The 22095-nt window shown below is 39.1% G+C and overlaps 1 pseudogene; it reads left to right on the top strand.

Moving 5' to 3' along the window:
- The first annotated feature begins 410 nt into the window (after window positions 1-410).
- Window positions 411-15636, top strand: LOC147644162 (uncharacterized; annotated as a pseudogene).
- Window positions 15637-22095: the final 6459 nt, after the last annotated feature.

Below are 22095 nucleotides of genomic sequence, written 5' to 3'. Positions count from 1 at the left end.
CATTTAGCTTTTTAATGTCCTCTTTAACCTCCTGCAGGGTTACAGGGGGCACAGGGATTTTATAAATAATTAAAAAATGAATAATATAACAATAATGAGAACATTGCAATGGATTTATTTGTGCACTATAGATAAAACTATAAATTTATCGGTCCAAGGTAGGTACAAGTATTGAGGTTGCATTCTAGAGCCTTCAATTTTTTATCCACTCCCTATGTTGTTTAATTGTGGCAAAGAACACATTCAAGACCATCCTGAGTCACTAAGAAAGCTTTTAAAATTTCAAGTGACTCCATCTGGTAAGCACCGTAGTGGTTTGACGCTGGACCAAAAACTGACCAGATGCTTTGGTGTCTCTTGCCCCGTAGTTTGATTGCAGTGGTGTGTATTGAGTGCTATCCAATTGCCCAATGTCGCTTGGCGATCGCAGTGAACCTGCAGATATCCGGTTTGCTACAGGTCTCTAGTTCGATTTTTTGTAAAAATGGGTCTTCTCTTCTTTAACCATTCCTGTTGGCTGTCAGCTTGAAATTGTCGTAGATTCTTGTCTGGGCCTAGTTTTAGGAGATCGGTATCTCTATGTCAGAGCCTCAGAGCCTGCTCGGGCTAGTTTTGATTTTTCGTTCCCTGAGATGACAATGTGTCTCGGTATCCAGGATTCAACAAATCTGTTAATGGCCTTCATACACTCCGCTACAAGCCGAGTATTGGATTTAATTGTAATAATATAATTTAATACTCTATCCCTACTCCAATCTTCACTTGTTGGGCATAAAGTCGTGAAACCGTTATTGAAGCTTTTCTTTGAGGTTAGGTGGTCTACTAGTCCTGTTGAAAGGTGGAAAGGTCAAGATGTCTTCTGAATTTGCAGATCATCAAATCGGACGCCGGATCACTTTTTTGGGTGTTCGTACGAACAATATGTGTGACGCCTGCCTCTGTTCTCCGGGACAAAAAAAAGATCATAGCTGCTTGGACGGCGAACTTCCGATTTGGTGGAACCTTGTTAAATGCGCGAAAAACATATGCAGAGATTCAAAAAATACAACGATGGGATCCCATGCCAGTGACGATGTTTTAAAAGAACGCTCCGATAATATGGTTTACTTTTGATCATTTTATTGTTATGGCAGTTCTCAAACTGGCTGCATGTGAAGGACTCTGCTCTCCGATGCTCTAACTCGATATCCTCGAAGTTGGTAGTCAGAGGTGCCAGAGCCCAATGTTCCGGTTTATATCCTAGAAACTTAGGACCGCTGAACCAAATAGTATTAGTAAACCTATTTTTTAAAAGTCGTTAAATTAAATTCATTATACCCTTGCAGGGTATTATAATTTTAGTCAGAAGTTTGCAACGCAGTGAAGGAGGCACCTCCGACCATATAAAGTATTTACATTTTTGATCAGCATCAACAGCCGAGTCGATCTAGCCATGCCCGTCAGTCCATCTGTCTGTTTCTACGCTAATTAGTCAATCAGTTTTTAAGCTATCTGAATGAAATTTTCTACTATCACTCGTATATATGTCGGAACGGTCCGAATATATATCTGCCGTAGAAACGATCGGAAAATGTAAAAAAAAAAATATAACAGTATTTTATCAAATTTTGAGATATAGCCATTTTATATTATTCTATAACTTTGTGTATAATTTTATAAATGTCGGACTACTATATCTTATAGATGCCATAGGAACGGGCGAGAAATTAATACAATTAAAAATTATAACATCTTAAATTTTAAACAGACTTATATCAAATTTAAGATAAAGAAGATTCAAGTAACGTTGATTTATCCTTCTTTCCATGTTTTCTTTGCCCAGTTAAGTATAAATAGGTCCGACCGTAAAATGAGTGTGTTCAATATGCCTGTGTTTGTTGCAATCCCTGAAATTTTTCGGCTGAGATACAGTCTACATTTTTTTAATTCCACATTATTAGACTCGGAAAATCGCTCCGAAAGCTCTCCGATTGACACGAGTGCATGCTCAATCACAGATGTTCCATGAACTAACACCTTATGACCTGTAGCTGGCAAATAGTACCATGGATACTCATTTATCAATTCTTTAGCAGTATCGATGTCATATTCATTAAATTTTTCAAAATTTATTTTGTACCCCGAGGCGATAGCTTGGAGTATAGTGGCACAACGAAGGATAAGGTTTTCATTAAGCCCTGTAATTTCAGAAGCCAATTTAGGATTGATACAAATTTTTTAGCCAAATTTCCATCGTTTGACGATCCTCTACCTCCGTCTCTGGGCTTGTCCACTATTATTGTCATTTTTTCACGAAACGCCGCTTGAATTTTATGGTTTTGGTTTTGAAAAAATAAGAAGTCGTTTTAGCGATTACAGATACATCCGCAACATTCCTCACCCAACTTTTACGATTTTAAAATCTCAAAACTCTGATAAATTAAAAAAAACAAGAAAGGAAGCTAACTTCGGCACGCCGAAGTTTATATACCCTTGCAGATAGAACTTCTATGAATAAAAAACCATACAATACAAATTATACATCTTTGTGTTAAAAAACAATGAAGTAATACCTGCTTTCATTTCATTCACCTATACATATTATATTTGCAGTTTTACATTCACTGATTTGCATTTTTCCTCCACATCAAACGATCGTTTGTATGGCACCTATATGATATAGACGTCCGATTTTCATGAAATTTACCACAAAATTTAAGACTTAAATTAAATGCCTATACCTAAAATTTGATGAAAATCAGTTGAAAACTGAAAAGGTTATAAATTTAATTGTATTAATTTCTCGATCGTTCCTATGGGAGCTATATGATATAGTAGTCCGATTTTCATAAAATTTTATGCAAAATTGTAGAGTATAGTAAAATGGCTATATCTCAAATTTGATCCAATTCTATTGAAAACTGAAAAAGTTAAAAATTTTTTTGTAAAAATTTTCCGATCATTTCTATGGCAGCTATATGATATAGTCGTCCAATCCGGCCCGTTCCGACATATATACGAGTGAGAGTATATAGAAGGCTAACTACAAAGTTTTATTCAGATAGCTTCAAAACTGAGAGTCTAGTTTGCGTAGAAACGGACAGACGGACAGACGGACAGAAGGACAGACGGACAGACGGACATGGCTAGATCGACTCGGCTGTTGATCCTGATCAAGAATATATATACTTTATATAGTCGGAGGTGCCTCCTTCACTGCGTTGCAAACTTCTGACTGAAATTATAATACCCTGCAAGGGTATAAAAATCCTTATGAGGAATCGTGTGGGAACACAACTAAAACTTTAGGTAAACAAATTTAAGACACACAAAACAGGTACAAACAAATAAGTTTCATATATCAAGTTAGTTGAACAGTTGCCAGTCCGATTTGAAGGGCGCCTTTGCTTTGAAATATTTCACCACAGCTCCGATGCGCTGTTGAAATGAACACGTGTTCATGCTTTTGATTCTATTGCAAATTGAAAGATTGGACAGTTTAGAGACAAACGGTGTACATTTAATTTAATTATTTTCTGATTGGATTCTTTGATTTTGTATTCTATTTATTTTCCTGAAAGCCTTTCCTTGGTCAGGCTTGTACCGTTGCCCGTTGGTCATGTAGCAGTTCTCCCACGACATTAGGCTGTCGAAATCCTGTGCCCTATTGTAAGATTCTCGAGCATGGTTGTTTTTGCCAGCTTCTTAAACCACTTTTTGAGTGCGGTTGCACTCAATTCTTAGCTTACTCTTTGTGGTGGCTTTTTTTCTGGAGTTGTCGTTCTAAACACCTATGTATATGTAGTATCACTAAGCAAGAAATACATAGAGGAGTCAAACAGTACCAAAAAGTACTATCACAAAAACGGCTGAGCCTGGAACCCCAGAGCACCCGAACGATATGTCTAGAACCCCAGAGTGCCTTCGGCTTTTTCGAGTTCGAAGCAGTCGTTCGAAACCGAGCACAACAAGAATTCACTTTTCAGTGGCAGATCGACCGTGGAAGGATGAGCAGGGGTGCGTTTCTTTGCGCTGTGCTCTCGTTTCTGTGTATATGTGTATATGTGTACAAGCGCTCACACGTTTGTATGCGTGTTCAAATTTCTGTTCGCAGAGTCTTTTTCAAAGATTTTGGACGACCACAGCCAGTGGGCCGAAGCGGCGGCTCACTTGCTTATGACGTCACAGCAATACTTAGCGGCTAGCGCTTGCATTGGGAATTTCAGCCACTTGAACATATTTCCAAATCCTGTTACGATCGCCAAAATGAACGTTTTCTAGCGAATCTAGGGCAGTAAAATGGCTTCAGAATGGCAACTGAGCGCCTTGCAACACCTGGTTTCAATATGACCAGTGAAATGGTGATGGACGTGTGTGTGCGGTCATGGATTGACCAATGAAACAACATTTCGTCCCTACATACAGTTTTAATTTGGACGTTGATGCACTAAGGTCAGTACATTCAAGTGGCCCGTATGACACCAGGCACGTGCCTGTTTGGGTTAGGTGTTAGTAGGCGCGATGGAAAATATAGGACAGAATACGAAGAAATTAACTACCGGCGTGCTGCCAGATTATTAGCTAGCATGCTAACTATGATCAGTGTGTTATTATTAAAGATTTTAATTTGGGAAGGGTATCTACGTTAGAGATTAGTGTGTACAAATCATAATAATTTGCACATAACACTCTAAAAGGTTCATGCAGTTCAAAGGAGGTTCTACAGTGGCACTAATGGGATATAGGATCTAGTAGTTCTACATGGTACATGGAAATTAAGCTGACTCAACAAGTAAGCACTTTCCACATCACCATGTATAAAGTTAAAAATAAAGGTTCTCCCTAGCATCGTTCTACGATTGGCTAAGGACGGCAAGTTTATTAATAGGAGTCTACTAGAGTAGGAAGGTAATCTTTGGTTTGCATCCCAATTTAAACCGCGTACTGAGGGCTCCAAACGCAGCATCCATATTCTAGGATAGGACGAACTAAGGAAGTATATAAGGATTTAGTAACATAGGGGTCATTGAATTCCTTCGACCACCGTTTAATAAATCCAAGCACACCCCTGGCTCTATTCACCATAGACGAAATATGATCAATAAAGTCAAGTTTTTTGTCCAAGCGGACGCCCAAATCGTCAACTGTATTAATTCTTTCCAAAGAGCAGCAGTTCAGCGTGTAAGTAGCAAGCTTAGGAACGACACGTGAGAATGTCATTATCTTGAATTTCGAGTCATTTAAGTTTAATAAGTTTACACGGCACCAAGTTTGAAAATTATTAAGATCTGTTTGTAAATCCGATTGGCAGGCAACGTCATTGTATTGCACGCAAAGCTTGACGTCATCCGCGTACATAAGCACTCTGAAGTTAGTCAAGACTTTGGGCAGGTCATTTATTAATAATGTAAACAATAAGGGTCCCAAATGGCTTCCTTGCGGGACGCCAGATGTAACCCTTAGAACATTGGATTAATTATTCTTAAAGAGGACCTTTTGCGTCCTGCCGTTCAAATAACTAGAGATCCAATTAAGAAGATCACTTGGAAAACCCATTGAATCGAGTTTTCTAACGAGGAGATAATGGTTAACAGAGTCAAATGCTTTCCTAAAATCAGTATAGATTACATCTGTCTGACAATTATTATGGAAGCCCTTTATAATATAGGAAGAGAGCTCCAAAAGATTTGTTGTTGTTGATCTTCGCTTAATAAAACCATGTTGACATGGAGAAACAATTGATCTACAAAGGTGCTGCAAGTGAGGAGTAATTATGTTTTCTAATATTTTATGAATAACCGGAAACTTAGAGTTTCCTCTATAAATGCTGGTACCCGATTTGCCATCTTTTTGTGGGGAGCAATAATAAATGATTCTTTCCAAATAAGGGGAAAATGAGGATTTCTAAGGATCAGGTAAACAATTTCAGAAGGCGATTGCAAAGGCCGTCGGCACAATACCTAAGCACACAGCCTTGACATCCGTCGGAACCTGCCAAACTAAACTAAACCAAACAAAAATTGGCTTGACACGATGAAAACCTAAAAGAAGAGAGCTTTTGTTGAAATTTGCGTGTTCAGATATGCAAAAGTCACATATATAATTATGCACGCATACATATATATATATATAACTAGCTGACCCGGCAGACTTCGTACTGCCTCATCCTGAAATACTGGCTATTTATAAGGTTTAAATTTGATATTCACAGACACACACTGTTAAAATACAGTCTGTTAATTAATTTAAAGCTTTCTCATAAACTATATTTTTTGTTTTGTTTTGTGGTGCGTAAATAAACAAAGAAGACGGTTTTCCGACGCGCGAACACGCGACGTATAATTGTCCATGCGCGAAACAGGGAAACTCCAAGTTGATTCCACAAACTTCTAACGACTGTCCTTGCGATTTATTTATGGTCATCGCAAAGGCCAGACGCACTGGAAATTGTAACCGTTTAAAATCGAATGGTAAGTCCGTTGGAATCATCGGTATCCGCGGGATCAAGACATCCTCTCCTTTGTATTTTCCCTTTATGATTGTCGCCTCAATGACGTTATTCATCAGTCTTTTCACAGCCAGTCTTGTTCCATTGCATAGTCGAGGTTGATTAATGTTACGCAGCATGATGACAACTGATCCCACTTTTAACTGCAAATTGTGAGGTGGTAATCCAGGCAATTCCAGTGAATTTAAAAACTCAGTGGGATAGTTGACTACGTCATCCTGGTTCATTACGGTGTCGACTGATTTGAAGGAAACCAACTGTCCTGGAAGAAAATTCTGAATGGTCGCATTAAGATCCTCGACATCTTTATTTTTCGCTGCTAATATTGCTCGTTCACCCAGCCAATTATGGTTATTGAACTTTTGCGCTATATCTGGGAAAACTCGCTGAATAAGTTCCACTTTTGAGTCTGTGATGTGACAGAAATCTGTAGGTAATGTGATGAATCCGGTCGAGGTGTCCACTGCAACTTTATTATTTCCAATGTCTAACAACTGCTTCGCAAACACATATGCAGTTTCATCTTGTTGCAAAAATACTCGCATGTTAGTTGTTAAGTGGAGTGTCTTTACGTACTGCCACAAATTTGATGATTTTAGGCATGCATTTAGTTCAACAGCAACAGTTGATCGGGGAATAACTGGAAGAGTCTGACGAAAATCACCTGACAACAGAATCATGGCCCCACCAAAAATATTTTGGTTGTCACGAAGATCTTTCAACGTTCGGTCCAGTGCCTCCAGTGACCTCTTATGGGCCATTGTGCATTCATCCCAAACAATCAATTTGCATACCTGTAGGATCTTGGCCATTGCGCTATTTTTGGCGATGTTGCAAATTGGTGTTTCTGTGATTTGCATGTTTAGTGGTAATTTCAAGGCAGAATGTGCAGTCCGCCCGCCTTCTAGCAGAGTTGCAGCTATTCCAGATGAAGCCAACGCTAGAGCAACATCATTTCGCGATCTGATCCTCGCCAAAAGCAATGAAATTAAAAACGTTTTTCCGGTTCCTCCGGGAGCATCAAGGAAATAAATTCCACCAGATCCACTGTTCACAGCTTCTATCAAAGTGTCGTACGCAAATACAAAAGTAATCCCGCCCATGACTGCAGAGGAGTTCCTTAGATCCTGTAAGGTTCTGTTCACGGCCCGTCCCGGCTTCGCACGGGCATTAAACATTACATTTAGATTTGTCAATTTTAACACATTCATAATAATAATAATAATATGACACAAATTCATCCTTTATTATTATTTTATTTTTTCAATTATTGAGGTCATAACCCTAAAAGAAAATACATTTATTTTGTTAGAGCTTCTCTGTAAACAATATTTGATGTTGTTTTATTTTGTGGCAGCAAAATAAATTGATTTTCAGGGGCTCCGACTCGCGATAGACCAACATACAGTTGACCATGAGTAAAACATTTATTTCGCAGATCGATCCCTACTAATTCGAAGGTTTGGCCTTGGGACTTGTTAATTATTAATGCGAAAGATGTTTTTACCGGAAATTGAAGCCGTTTAAATGGGATTGACAGATGAGTTGGGATCATCGGTATCCTCGGTATATGAGCTAGTTGACCACTTGCTGGGCCAGTGATAATAGTTGCTACAATTAAATTGTCCTTTAACTCCTTAATAAGCAGCCTCCTCCCATTACACATGCTTGGAGGGTTTAAATTTCTTAAAAGCATGATTGGGATTCCGATTTTTAACGTCAATTCATGGGGTGGCAGTCCAGAAGGGTTCAACGAATTTAAAAATTCCTGTGGATAATGGACTGCATCTTCAATATTCGTTACAGTGTCGATCGATTTGTATGTTTTTGTTTGGCCGGGGACTTTTTGAACAATCAGATTATTTATTTCATTGACAGTATCATTCTTAGGTGATACTATAGCCCGAGAACACAGCCAATGGACGTCTCTTTCGTGCAAATTCTCGATATCAGGGTATACAGAATCTATTAAATTTCTTCTTTCAATATGTTTTGAATGTTTGACAGGAAATGCTTTGATTCAGCTGTCTGCCTGTACATTTTATTTAGAAAACGTTTGTATGGGAAATAGAAAAATACTGTTTTGAGGATTTTCCCGGCAATTAATCGAATTTTTCTCACCTTTTAAACCTTCCCTAGACCTCCACGAATAATTCAAGACCAAGATAAGATAAATCCGTTCAGCCATTCTCGAGTTTTAGCGAGACTAACGAACAGCTGTATATTTTTATATATATAGAAGATTATTATAATTTATTAACAAAAACCATAGCTTTCGTTTAGGCTAGGACTGAAAATTAAGTTCGATTTGGGTATGACGTAGGAATAAGTCTGATTAAGTTTTTTAAAACAACTGCGAAACTAGATCGGCTACTGCCTGATCATTATTTGCGGTAGTATTTTTAAATGAAAGCGAGATAGGATTTGTTTTTGGCTTACGTTTTGTGTTAACAAAATTATAAAACTGTCTTGGGTCCTGTGAGAACTGGGCCCTACAACGAGTTAAATAGTTTTTATAACACTGCGCGTTCAGCACGGTAAAGTTTGACCGAGCTGATAAATAAGATGATAGATAAGATGGGCAGATTGGGAACCGGTAAATTTAAATTTAGCATACAGTCTAGATTTTTTAATTTTAAGTCGGCTCAACTCTTTAGTAAACCACGGCGGCTTATTCGTGCTTGGTGGATAATATAACGAACACATTCAGTAAAAAATGAATTCATGGCACTGTAAAAAATATCCACGGCAACTGCCATGTCAGTGCACATGTGTAGATCGGACCAATTGAACTCGTTCATAAAATTATTCAGCCGTTCAAAGTCCGATTTGCGAAAACATAGGACTTTATTGGCTGGACGGTCAGAAGTACGTCACACCCAATATCAAAGTCACATCGAAAGTTGGATGATAAGGATCTTCGGGCTGCGTCAGAGGCGCCACCCTTACTAAGCTGACTCTCGCAGGATCAGAGACGAAGCAAAGATCAAGCAAGCGCTGTAAGGAATTTCGCACATGGTTGACTTGAGACAGCGAAATGTCGAACAAGCCAGCGATAAAGTCATGTTGTGTAAATGTATGGAGAGTATCGGTGGAAATATTTGAGCACCAAATAGCACCAGGGATATTAAAATCTCCTAGGACTACCAACTGGGTTCTATCCAAAAGTCTACTGGAAACCATCTGAATAGCGGAAAGGTGGTTCCAATAAATAGGAAGTTCCGACAGTGGAGGTATGTAGGAACAGGTAATAAAAATGGAGCCACCTTTGATAGATAGCTTCACACAGAGGAATTCAACAACGTTACATTCCTCGAAGGTTAATAATTCTGACGTGAGTGAGGAGTCCACCGCTATAAGAACTCCACCCCCGCGTCTGATAGGGCGATCTAGCCGATAAACTGTGAACACAGCTGGAAAAACTTCGGAGCTCAGAATCTCCGGCTTTAACCAGGTTTCTGTAAGCACAATAACATGAGATGCAAGCGAAAGGCTATCAGAATACAAGTTAGGAAGCTTACTACGTAAGCCTCTTGCATTCTTATAGGAAATACCTAGGGAGTAGGGTAGTTTTTTGGGTCGGGATTGGAAGACGTCCAAGGCGCAGTGGTATGATCAAGCCTGGGAGGAGTTATTCCTACAGGCCGCTTTTTCTTTTTCTTCGCCTCGAACTGCTTAATAACGATGTTCTCTGGCCAGAAGTTGGGAGAGCAAATAGTGTTAAAGAGCTCGTTAGGGACATTTATTTTGAAAGATGAAATGTCCCTAGCGTAAGAAAATTTGAACTTTTCCACCTTAATCTTTGATTTATCGGCTTTGGTGTTTCCTTGTTTAAAGGCGAGAACATCTTCCGATGTTTGATCAGGGGAGAGCCGCGAGACAAAAATATGTCTCGTCGGTGGAACCGCTATAAGGGCTTTTGGCAAGGCAGATTGGTTATCTGCCGTGCCATTGTCGGCTGGTATTCCGGGCCTAACACCCTGGGCAGTTATATCGTTAAGCACGGGACTTTGAGGGGTCAATATTTGCAACCCCCCAGGTTACAAAACAGAAATCACCGGCGGTACCGGCACTCCCGGTGCACATTCGGGTACCGAATCTTTTCTAGCGCTCGATCTCAGCACTCTTGGAATTAATGCTGAGGTCGAGGGCTGTGCCGAGGGAGGCTGCTGCTGAGAGCCCGGCGCAGGTAGTTGGGGTCCGTCTACATGCTGCCCACCAATAGCAGTTTTTTTTGCGCCTAGGAGACTCATTTAATAGCGTGGGGCTATTAAATTGGGTGCGCCAAGAACATATCAAGAGTTTTACGAAAACTCGTTAACATGCCCTTAAAACCGCTTTTGGTTTGCCGCATGAAAGACATCATCTCCCTTTCTACATCGCGACAGGCCTCACAACAGAAACGCAGGCCGATGTTTTTTTATACCCTTGCAGGGTATTATAATTTCAGTCAGAAGTTTGCAACGCAGTGAAGGAGGTACCTCCGACTATACAAAGTATATACATTCTTCATCAGGATCAACAGCCGAGTCGATCTAGCCATGTCCGTCTGTCCGTCTGTCCGTCTGTCCGTCTGTCCTTATGTCCTTCTGTCCTTCTGTCCGTTTCTACGCAAACTAGTCTGTCAGTTTTGAAGTTATCTGAATGAAACTTTGTAGATTGTCTTCTATATACTTTTACTCGTACATTTGTCAAAACGGGCCGGATCGTACGACTATATCATAAAGCTGCAATAGGAATGATCGGAAAATTTTTACAAAAAAAATGAACTTTTTCAGTTTTCAATAGAATTGGATCAAATTTGAGATATAGCCATTTTATTATACTACACAATTTTGTGTAAAATTTTATGAAAGTCAGACTACTATATCATATAGCTCCCATAGGAACGATCGAGAAATTAATACAATTAAATTTATAACTTTTTCAGTTTTCAGCTGATTTTCATCAAACTTGTGGTATAGCCATTTTATATTAGTCTTAAATTTTGTGTCAAATTTCATGACAAACGGACGACTATATCATATAGGTGCCATACAAACGATCGTTTGATGTAGATGAAAAATGCAAATCTGTGAATGTAAAACTGCAAATATAATATGTATAGGTGAATGAAATGAAAGCAGGTATTACTTCATTGTTCTTTAACACAAATATATATAATTTATATTGTATGGATTCCTATTCATAGGAGTTCTATCTGCAAGAACTAGCTTCCTTTCTTGTTTTACATCGTCCACCGTCCGAGCTGCAACTCCAATACACTTGGCGTGCATGACGTTGTCGCACAGCCAGCAGCCGATTGTAAGGTCACCAGCAGCAATTGCGTTTTTGCAGTTTTGACAAAACAGACAATATTTACGTAAATTTTAAGGACTTACTACTGTACTTGTACTTGGAAAAAAAAAACAACAGAGCTATGAAGAAAGTAGTGAAGAGTCACAGCGAGAGCGAGAGAGCGGGAGAGCGTATGAGATCAGATAAGATAAGAAGTGCAGCGGCACAGCTAAAGCGAGAGAGTGGGAGAGCGTGGGAGATAAGTAGATAGCCAAAACGTTTAGCTGTTGTGACGGCGCAAACAAAAGCTAGACGAAGAAGGCACAAAAAGGAATGCAAAATATGCAAAAGCTAGCACTAGAAACACAACTAAATTGCAAAATAAAACCAATTATATACACAAATTAGGATAGCTGCATGCACACGCGAAGTGAACGGGAAGTTTTAAACACAAAATAGAAAATTTAAGTTAACCCCGGTGGTTAGATTCAAACTTTAACACAACACGAGAGCGCAAGAAAAAAACAATTCCGTTCACTTGGAAAGATGAAAGTAATGCCAGTTTGTCAAGTAATATTTCAGTCCTAAAAAAAAAAATAAAAGCCTTAAATGGAGAACCCTAAAAAACAACATCAACATAGAAAATATTATCGAATACAAAAAAGCTAATGCCATTTTCAGAAGATCCACTAGGGATGCCAAAAAATCCTCCAATTCAAAATTCACCTCTAAAATCCATCTAAACTCCGACCCACCAAAAATGTAGGCAAACATCAAACGGCTCTGTGGAATGTACCCAACAAGACGCATACATAGCATCCACAACATCAGAACTCAAACAGCTACAGTAGATCCAACCGAAATAGGCACCACACTCGGAGTCCTATGGTCAAAAGGGGCAAAGGATTCAAACTTCATAATAAAATACGTCCGCAACTTCATGTCTAACCGAAAAATGATAGTCAAAAACGGCACATCCCTCTCCCATAGCTTTCTCCTCGATAACGGTATCCCACAAGGATCCCCTATCTAAGTCATCCTCTTCCCTATATCCCACAGCTCCCTTACCTACATTATCTCCCTTTCAAAACACATCAAGTTCACTGTCTACGTCGACGACTTCTATCTTATAATCCAACACAACCGGAGGAAAAACCCCAAAATTAACCTTACAACCCTGTTCCAGAAATCCGAGAATGGTGTTCCTTCTCTGGATCATCCCTTTCTAATGATAAATGTCTACTCAACATATGCCGGAAAACAAATTGTACAGCAAAAATAATCACTGGCTCCATCAACATTCCTACCACCGACTCCACAAAAATCCTTGGCCTGATAATTAACAATCGTTAGAACTGGAGTTCGCACATAAACAACCTAAAAACATGCCTCTCCCGTCCCCTTAACATCATTTAACACCTCTCCTCAAGGAAATACAACTGCAACACAGCCTCCCTCATCCAAATCACAAAATCCCTCCTCATCTCCAAAATAGATTACTGCCTATCCATCTACTGGAAAGCCCCAACCTCCATGCTTAATCGGCTCAAATCCTTCCAATAATCAGCAATAAGGGCAGCCCTTGGGGCTTTCAAAACAACGCCAACAAACAAGCTTCTGATTGAATCAAAAATAAGCACATTGAAATTAGACAGAAACTCCATACGGACAATCTTGCAACTAAGCTGATCCACTCCCGATTGGCAAATTCCTCAAACTAACAAGAAGAAAACATAGGTACCCCAGCACAATTGATAGAATCATTGACTCCTGCAAATCCCTATCCCTGCAACTCTTCCCAGTTAAAAATTACCCATCCAAAAAATACAGCCCAGAAATAATTCTAAAAGCCACAAACACATCCCTATCCCATAACAACAAAAACACCGCACCCCCCATAACCTACCACCAACTCTTTTACTCTATAAAAAACTCCCTTCACAACTATCAATTGCTCTACACCGACGGCTTGAACGCCAATAACATTGTTAGCTTTAGCATAACTAATGACACGAATACCATTGAAGCCGGACTCCTACCCTAATACTCCTCTGTCCTTACAAGTGAAATTATAGCCATACTTAAAGCTGTCCAATTTTGCAGTAAAAATTTAGGCAAGTACGCTATATGCACTGATTCCCTATCCTCCTTAAGAGCCATAACAAACTCCAAAAACCCACCACAATCAAAACCATAATCACCAAACTCTTCCCGAAAATTAAACTAATCTGGATCCCAAGCCACATAGGCATAAAAGACAACGAGAGAGCCGACAAGACAGCCAAGGAAACTCACAAATATCATCCACTCATTATAACTAAAAAGCACAACTCGAAAGACATCTCGCAACATCTCAAAAAATATTACACTCACATACAGGAATATCTTCCAAACCAAACGTTCCAATGGTACAAACAGATCGCACACAATACCCCTCCAAACTTCTCCCTCAAAAGCACTAACCCTAGCAGACAACAACAAATAATAATCAATAGAGTACGTCTAGGATACATACAACTCACAAACGCCCACTCTATGGAAAAAAACTAGCCCCTTAATGAATACTGCCACAATAGACATACAATACATATTAATCGACTGCACTGCACTTTCCCAACACAGAACCACATCCTTCACCTTTCAAACACAACAACAAAAAATTCTATGAAAATCCTCTCATTCCTCCACAAAGCCAACCCTACCTATAAAATCTAGCCTTTATGCCCATCATATAACATTAAAACTGTACATGCTTAATCGAGCGGTATGGTAGGCAAAAATCCTCCAGCTGAACCCTCCACGAGAGAGCCGGCTGGGCAATAGGCGTTCAAACGAGGGAAAGAAGGCTAAAGCGCAGTATAAAGCTGCCCTATCCGAAAAAGAGAAGGTAAAGCTCAACTGGGAGAAGGATCGAAGAGAGCAGGCTGCACTTAGCTAAGCTTCCTAATATGGCATCAACTCCAACAAGTTGGAGGAGATGCTTGCCACCAAATGGCAACGCTCTGCCGAGAGTACCATAAAGGACACTCTGGCGAGGAAGCGGCAACGCGTGCCCAAGGAAGCAGGCCCCCTTAAATGCGATAAACCAAAAGGAAGAGAAAATCGCGAAGGCCAGTGAGGTGACCAAACGACACTAGATCGTGGCACTCATTGACAGGAGCGATGAGAAGATGACCGAGGCGCGGTGGAAGACAGTGCATGCTCGGCTCGTTGAGTCATTGGTTACACGGATGGAGGAAGACCCTTTAGGGCCCATGCCCACATTCGATGGTGCCGGGTGGCTAAATGGGGTCAAAATCTAAAAGTGTATGGATGACCCGACGAGAAAGTGGCTGACGCAAACGGTCGGCCAAATGGAAGCGTTTTGGGACGAGGCCAAGCTGGAGGTGGTGGACAGGGAACTAGTCACATCCATCCCAAAAGCGAAGGTACTCTTCCCCATTGCTATACAAGGGGACCGAGCGTTTAAGCTGGTGCAGCGTCAGAGTCTCGACATTCCAACCGCAGACTGGAAGGTACTGCACATCACGAGCCCGTTACCCAAAGAGGGGGGCCAATGCGCAGTCCGCCAGGTTAATAAGGAGGCAGAGGACATCCTGTATCCCAGATACGGGAAGATGGCGTGGGGCATGGGTAGCGTATACCTGCGCCTCAAAAAACACCATCCCGGGGATAAGGATGACCACACCCTGAAGGCAGGCGAGGTGGAGAAAGGCCTAGGTCTGGAAACCATTGTCGACGCCTCCCAGGAACTGATGCTGGATGAGTCCGAAGAGGAGGAAGACGGTGACCTGACGATAGTAGTCAACCCGTCGAGTATAGTTGAGCCCGATACCCATGTCCCTAAGGGTGCTGCAGCTCAATCTCCATAAGAGCAAGGTCGCGTCGGCGGAACTCCTAATTGTCAGGGAGCAAGGGATGTAGCTCTAGTCCAAGAGTCATGGACTGCCTCGGTCAATGCCGTCGCCGGACTAAAAACCCCCAAACTATAACGCGTACTACACACCAGCGATAAGCAAAAACAGAACCGCCGTACTTGTACGGAAGGGTCTTCAAGCTAACCTTATGTCTCATTACAGCTCGGACGACCTGACTGTGGTTTTGCTAGAAAGCAAGTAGAAGTGCCTACTGGTAGCTTCCTGCTGCAACTGATCGTGGTTGCTGACGGCAATGCGCACCACCGCGAATGGGGAAGCCCCGACATAAACGACAGAGGTGAGTCACTTTTAGACTTTATTCTCTCTACTAATTTAGATATAGCAAACGTGGGGGAGGAATACACCTTTGTAGGCCCCACCTCGTCCAACGTGCTAGATATAACACTCGTAGCACGACAAAGTGCAATGGTATCAGATTGGAAGGTCCTGGAGAGACCATCCTTTTCAGACCACAGGTACATACAGTTCCAATGCGAATTTGATCACTCTCCAAAACAAACTCTCTTTAGAAACCCCCGGAACACTAACTTAAATAATCTCTCGTAGAAAAGTCCTTAGAGACCCTTTTAAAGGAATTACTGGATGCATATAACGCATCATGCCGGATTTCAAAAAGCGCGAAATGGACCAGACCACCCCGGTGGAACAAAGACCTTTCGCTCCAACGCGATAACTTCAGAGAATTCTTCAAACTCGCCAAGTAGGCATATGATGATATAATCAACTAGGAATACAAAATCCTGCTAAGGAACTACATGACGGAAATACGCAGGGCACAAAGAAGCTCTTGGAGAATCTTCAGCTCCAACATAGAGACGGCCCCAGAAATGGCTAGACTACGGAAGTTGCTTTCAAAGCAACCCACCATACAGACTCAGCTCAAACGCGACAACGGGCAGTGGACTGAGGGCAGCGAAGAGGCCCTAACAGCACTAATGCACACGCACTTCCCAGGTTGCACAGAAATCACCGATGCTAACAAGCACCAGGTACTAGCAACCAGGGAAGAGCATTTCCCAAACGATCTCATAAAAAAGGGATAAAAGTGCCAGGATATATGGAATATTTCCAGCCATGCTACAGGCGACGAAAAAGTCATCATCCATGGCTATACGCAATATACACAGCTTGTCTTATTACGGGCTGTATCAGTAGATGGGATTCCTAACAACCGGGACAGCTTTGATCTTTTTATCGCTAATTAGGGTCATTAATTAGAAAATTTAGGGTTATCTGACACCTGTCACCCCTTAAAAGGGTTGGGTAATACAAATTAATTACTCACAGATTGACTGGTGTGAGGACACGTGAGAAACGTGTGTGGAAGCGCTACCGCCACGAAGACGAAGCCAATACGGCTACGATATCGAAACGCGTTCAATCTACGTTCAATCATCTTCCCACGACCGAATCACACCCCAAAAACGGATGGAGGGTGAAAAGGTCACATGACACCTGTCCACTCACGCCAGTTCAAGAAGTCTGTGCACACCTGGGATCACACAAGGCATTGAATAGGGACGGTTGAAAAGGTCACCGTCAGCCCGTCTCCAATCAAAACACTACCAATGAAGTGAACAGGCATTAACCCCATTGCAGCCCTTTATTTATATAAGAAGTCATCTAATTGATTCATTTATCCCACCCCACTAATTTCCCTGTTATGATTGCAACCTCCAACGCCATTAATGAAAACTCAGGTCTTCAACTTTGAAAAGACTACATTGACATAAGGGTGGAGTGGTGTAGGAAAAGATTCACTCATGAACCCATTTCGCTGATAAAAGTGTCTGACCCAGAAAACTGACCCAAAAGTGAGGAGACACACACACAAAATGTGATCTCTTTTGATTTAGCGCAAATCAAATCTTGAAAAAGCATGAGCACAATTTAGTTGTCCACTTGACCGTACTCTCACAAAAGGGGTGGGGTGATCTCTAAAAGGGATCGCAAGATAAAAATGTATTTTTCATAGCCTTTGATTTATTTAAACAAAATTTAACAAAAAAGGAAGCTAACTTCGGCATGCCGAAGCTTATATATCCTTGCAGATAGTACTTCGATGACTAGGAATCCATACAATATAAATTATATATATTTATGTTAAAAAACAATGAAGTAATACCGGCTTTCATTCCATTCACATATCCATATTATATTTGCAGTTTAACATTCAAAGGTTTTCATTTTTCCTCTACAACAAACGATCGTTTGTATGGCACCTATATGATATAGTCGGCCGTTTTTCATGAAATTTGACACAAAATTTAAGACTAATATAAAATGGCTATACCCCAAATTTGATAAAAATCAGCTGAAAACTGAAAAACTTATAAATTTAATTGTATTAATTTCTCGATCGTTCCTATGGGAGCTATATGATATAGTAGTCCGACTTTCATAAAATTTTACACAAAATTGTGTAGTATAATAAAATGGCTATATCTCAAATTTGATCAAATTCTGTTGAAAACTGAAAATGTTTTAATATTTTTTTTTTGTAAAAATTATCCGATCATTCTTATGGCAGCTATATGATATTACATAGTCGTCCGATCTGGCCCGTTCCGACATATATACGAGTATAGAAGGCTTACTACAAAGTTTCATTCAGATAGCTTCAAAACTCAGATACTAGTTTGCGCAGAAACGAACAGACGGACAGACGGACATGGCTAGATCGACTCGGCTGTTGATCCTGATCAAGAATATATATACTGCCTCCTTCACTGCGTTGCAAACTTCTGACTGAAATTATAATACCCTGCAAGGGTATAAAAAAAAATTTAAAAGTGTACGTGGAAAATGTTTAAAATGTTTTATAAAAACAAAAAATGTAAACCATTTCAAAATTTACAAGTGAATGTGAAACATTTATAAAGCAAAACATTTAAAATATAAACAATCAACGTAAAAAGCAAATCATTAACGAAAGCAACAACAACTTCACTACTACCATCAAAAACAGCATTATCATGAATCCCTCCAACAGCAACGCCATCAAAGCCAACAACGCAATCAACTCCATCAATAGTATCTACTGCGAATACTGTCGAGAAGATCAACTTGTGGGTGTGGAATGCAAAACACCACATTAGTACAGAAGTTTTTCAACCCGACCTGTGGTTGAAAGCATAAAGCAGATTTTGGATGGGTTCAAGGGACGAATCCTCCAATATATGTTTATGAATGAGGGGGCTGAAGTCAGAAATCCAAATGAATTCCTTAGTGACGCAGCCCTCGCATTGATCCCTCATATTGAACGGGTGATGACTTCCCCTTTGTTAGAAAATCAATTTTGAATTGTTTGAAAAATATATACTAGTAAAAGAGCATGATACTCGCGTGGAAACGAAGTCATTTTAAAGTAAAATGACGTCAATTACATCAGCATCCAATTTGATGGCATACTTCAATTTCTATAAAGAGGAAATTAAAGCAAAAATGAGTGAATTCCATCACTAAAACTTAGTTTTACTGGTTTAAGTTTTCCAGTGGTGTTAAATGACGTTAAAATGTTCATAGCGCAAAATTTATGCATTAGCATAATGTGTTTGTATTTAATGAAGACTCAAAGTGATTGGACCGCTTTATTCTGACGCAGTGGAAAAGGAGTTCCACATAAACTTAATATTTGTGGATGGACCAACTGCAAACATACCAGGACATTACTTCAGGATAAAAAATATGTCAAAGTTAGTACAACAACAAAAAATACAATAAATTAATTAAAAATAAAAACAAAATTAAAAATGTTATAAAATATTTTAAGTCAAATATAAAAATTTATATTTTAATTAAATTTTTGATTTTATTTTATAGACTACTCTCATCTCAAATGAGAAAGCAGAGGATAATGCGCTTCTTCTGCAACAAATGCTTAAGGGGTTACATATAGTTAGAGGGCTAAAAAAAGTGAAGTTTTCAGAGTGTTTTCTGAAAAAACTTTTTAACATATTGATCCCATAACTTAAACACATATTATAGTAATTTTTAACTGTATTTTAAGAGTTAGAACTAGTAAAAATATTTATTTGGAAAAGAGTTACACCTGATCTCCGGGAGCTCCTCTTAAAAAAGACATTTTGCGGTGACCACCATATTTCGGAACTGGATCATCCGAAATTAAAAAAAAAAACACATTTCGTTACAGTAATATCAAATCTAGTAATTAATCGAAGGAATAAGCAAAATATTTTTTTTTACAAAATGGCAGTTTCGCAAAACAAAAAAAATTGATTTTTCGCCGAAATTTCCTTCTTAAATTGTTAATAAAAAATTAAATATTTATTGGAAAGAACAAATCTTCGATTATTATCTAGAAAATATATTTAAGAAGGTCGTTTTAAAGTTTGAGACTAATCGGGCTAGCCGTTTTCGAGAAATGTTGGTCACCGACTTTAAAACACCATTTTGAGAAAAACACGTTTAAAGTTTGGAATGCACTTTACATAGGAGCAATTTACATAGAGCACTCTGAAATGCCTTTTCAAATAGACTTATAACTTAGGAAATATTCACGAGTATATCAGTAAGTAAGAAATCACAAATTATAAATAAGCATTTTCCTGATTCATTTGCATACTATATAAAGTGTGCATTTGATCTAGCTCAGATACACAAATAACCCTCGAATTGCTTACTGATATCAATATGATCAGATATATACAGTGTGGAATTCGAGGGGGTTAAGTACAAACTAGTCATAGATATATTAAGGCAAACCATAAGTACCTTAAAGATTTTGATTCTTCAAAAGAATCAGAATACTTAATGTATGTGGATGCAAATAATTTGTATGGCTGGGCCATGTCTTAAGCCTTACCCTATAGTGAGTTTAAATGACTTGAAAGGGAGGATGTAAATACATTGATGATAGTGAGTTTGGTTAAGTTCTAGAGGTTGACTTAGAATCTCCATACTCACTACATGATTTAAAACAAGAAAGGAAGCTAACTTCGGCACGCCGAAGCTTATATATCCTTGCAGATAGAACTTCGATGACTAGGAATCCATACAATATAAATTATATATATTTGTGTTAAAAAACAATGAAGTAATACCTGCTTTCATTTCATTCACCTATACATATTATAATTGCAGTTTTACAGTCACAAATTTGCATTTTTGCTCCACATCTAACGATCGTTTGTATGGCACCTATATGATATAGTCGTCCGATTTTCATGAAATTTGACACAAAATTTAAGACTAATATAAAATGGCAATACCTCAAATTTGATTAAAATCTGTTGAAAACTGAAAATGTTATATTTTTTTAATTGTATTATTTTCTCGATCGTTCCTATGGGAGCTATATGATATAGTAGTCAGATTTTCATAAAATTGTACAAAAAATTGTAGAATAATATGAAACGACTATATCTAAAATTTGATCAAATTCTGTTTAAAACTAAAAATGTTTTAATTTTTTTTTTAATTTTCCGATCATTTCTATGGCAGCTATATGATATAGTCGTTCGATCCGGCCCGTTCCGACATATATACGAGTGAGAGTATATAGAAGGCTAACTTCAAAGTTTCATTCAGATAGCTCCAAAACTGAGAGACTAGTTTGCGTAGAAACGGACAGACGGACAGAAGGACAGACGGACATGGCTAGATCGACTCGGCTGTTGATCCTGACCAAGAATATATATACTTTATATGGTCGGAAGTGCCTCCTTCACTGCGTTGCAAACTTCTGACTGAAATTATAATACCCTGCAAGGGTATAAAAATACATTCAATCATCCAATTCAAATAAAAGCCTTGGTTGAAAAAATATATTGACATCAATACAGAGCATAGGACCAGGGCTAAAAATACCTTTGAGAAAGACTTTTTAAGCTTTTAAACAATAGTATTTACGGTAAATACCTTGAAAATAATGAAAAGCGAGTTGATGTCCGCTTAATTACGGAATGGGAAGCTGCAAGAGACCTTATAAGCCGTTCAAATTTTCGTAGCGCATCAAAATTTACAGACAAACTGTATGCAATTAAGTTGAAGAAGCTACGAAATGTTTGTGAAAACCCGCTATACTTAGATTTCGTAGTTTTAGAACTTTCAAAATGGAAAATGTACGTTTTTCATTATTCGTATATGAAACCCAAATTTGTTAATGCACTGAAACTAAATTATATGGATACTGATTAATTTATTTATTCAATAAAAACAAATGATTTGTATGCAGATATTAGGAATGATGTTGAGTTCAAATTTGATACCTCTGAGTATTCAGATGAATTGACTAGGCAGTACACTTTTGTACAGTGTACAAGTGTACAAGAAGCGCTTAGGTTCCTTTAAGGATGAATTGAATGGAAGGTCGATGACTGAGTTTGTAGGGTTGCGGTCAAAGATGTATGCATACACATGTGAAGGTGTAGG

The sequence above is a fragment of the Drosophila serrata genome, unplaced genomic scaffold (genome assembly GCF_035046125.1).
Source record: "Drosophila serrata isolate PLE 108 unplaced genomic scaffold, ASM3504612v1 contig_227, whole genome shotgun sequence".
Lineage (NCBI taxonomy): Eukaryota > Metazoa > Arthropoda > Insecta > Diptera > Drosophilidae > Drosophila > Drosophila serrata.
This window is presented reverse-complemented; position numbering and strand designations above follow the sequence as displayed.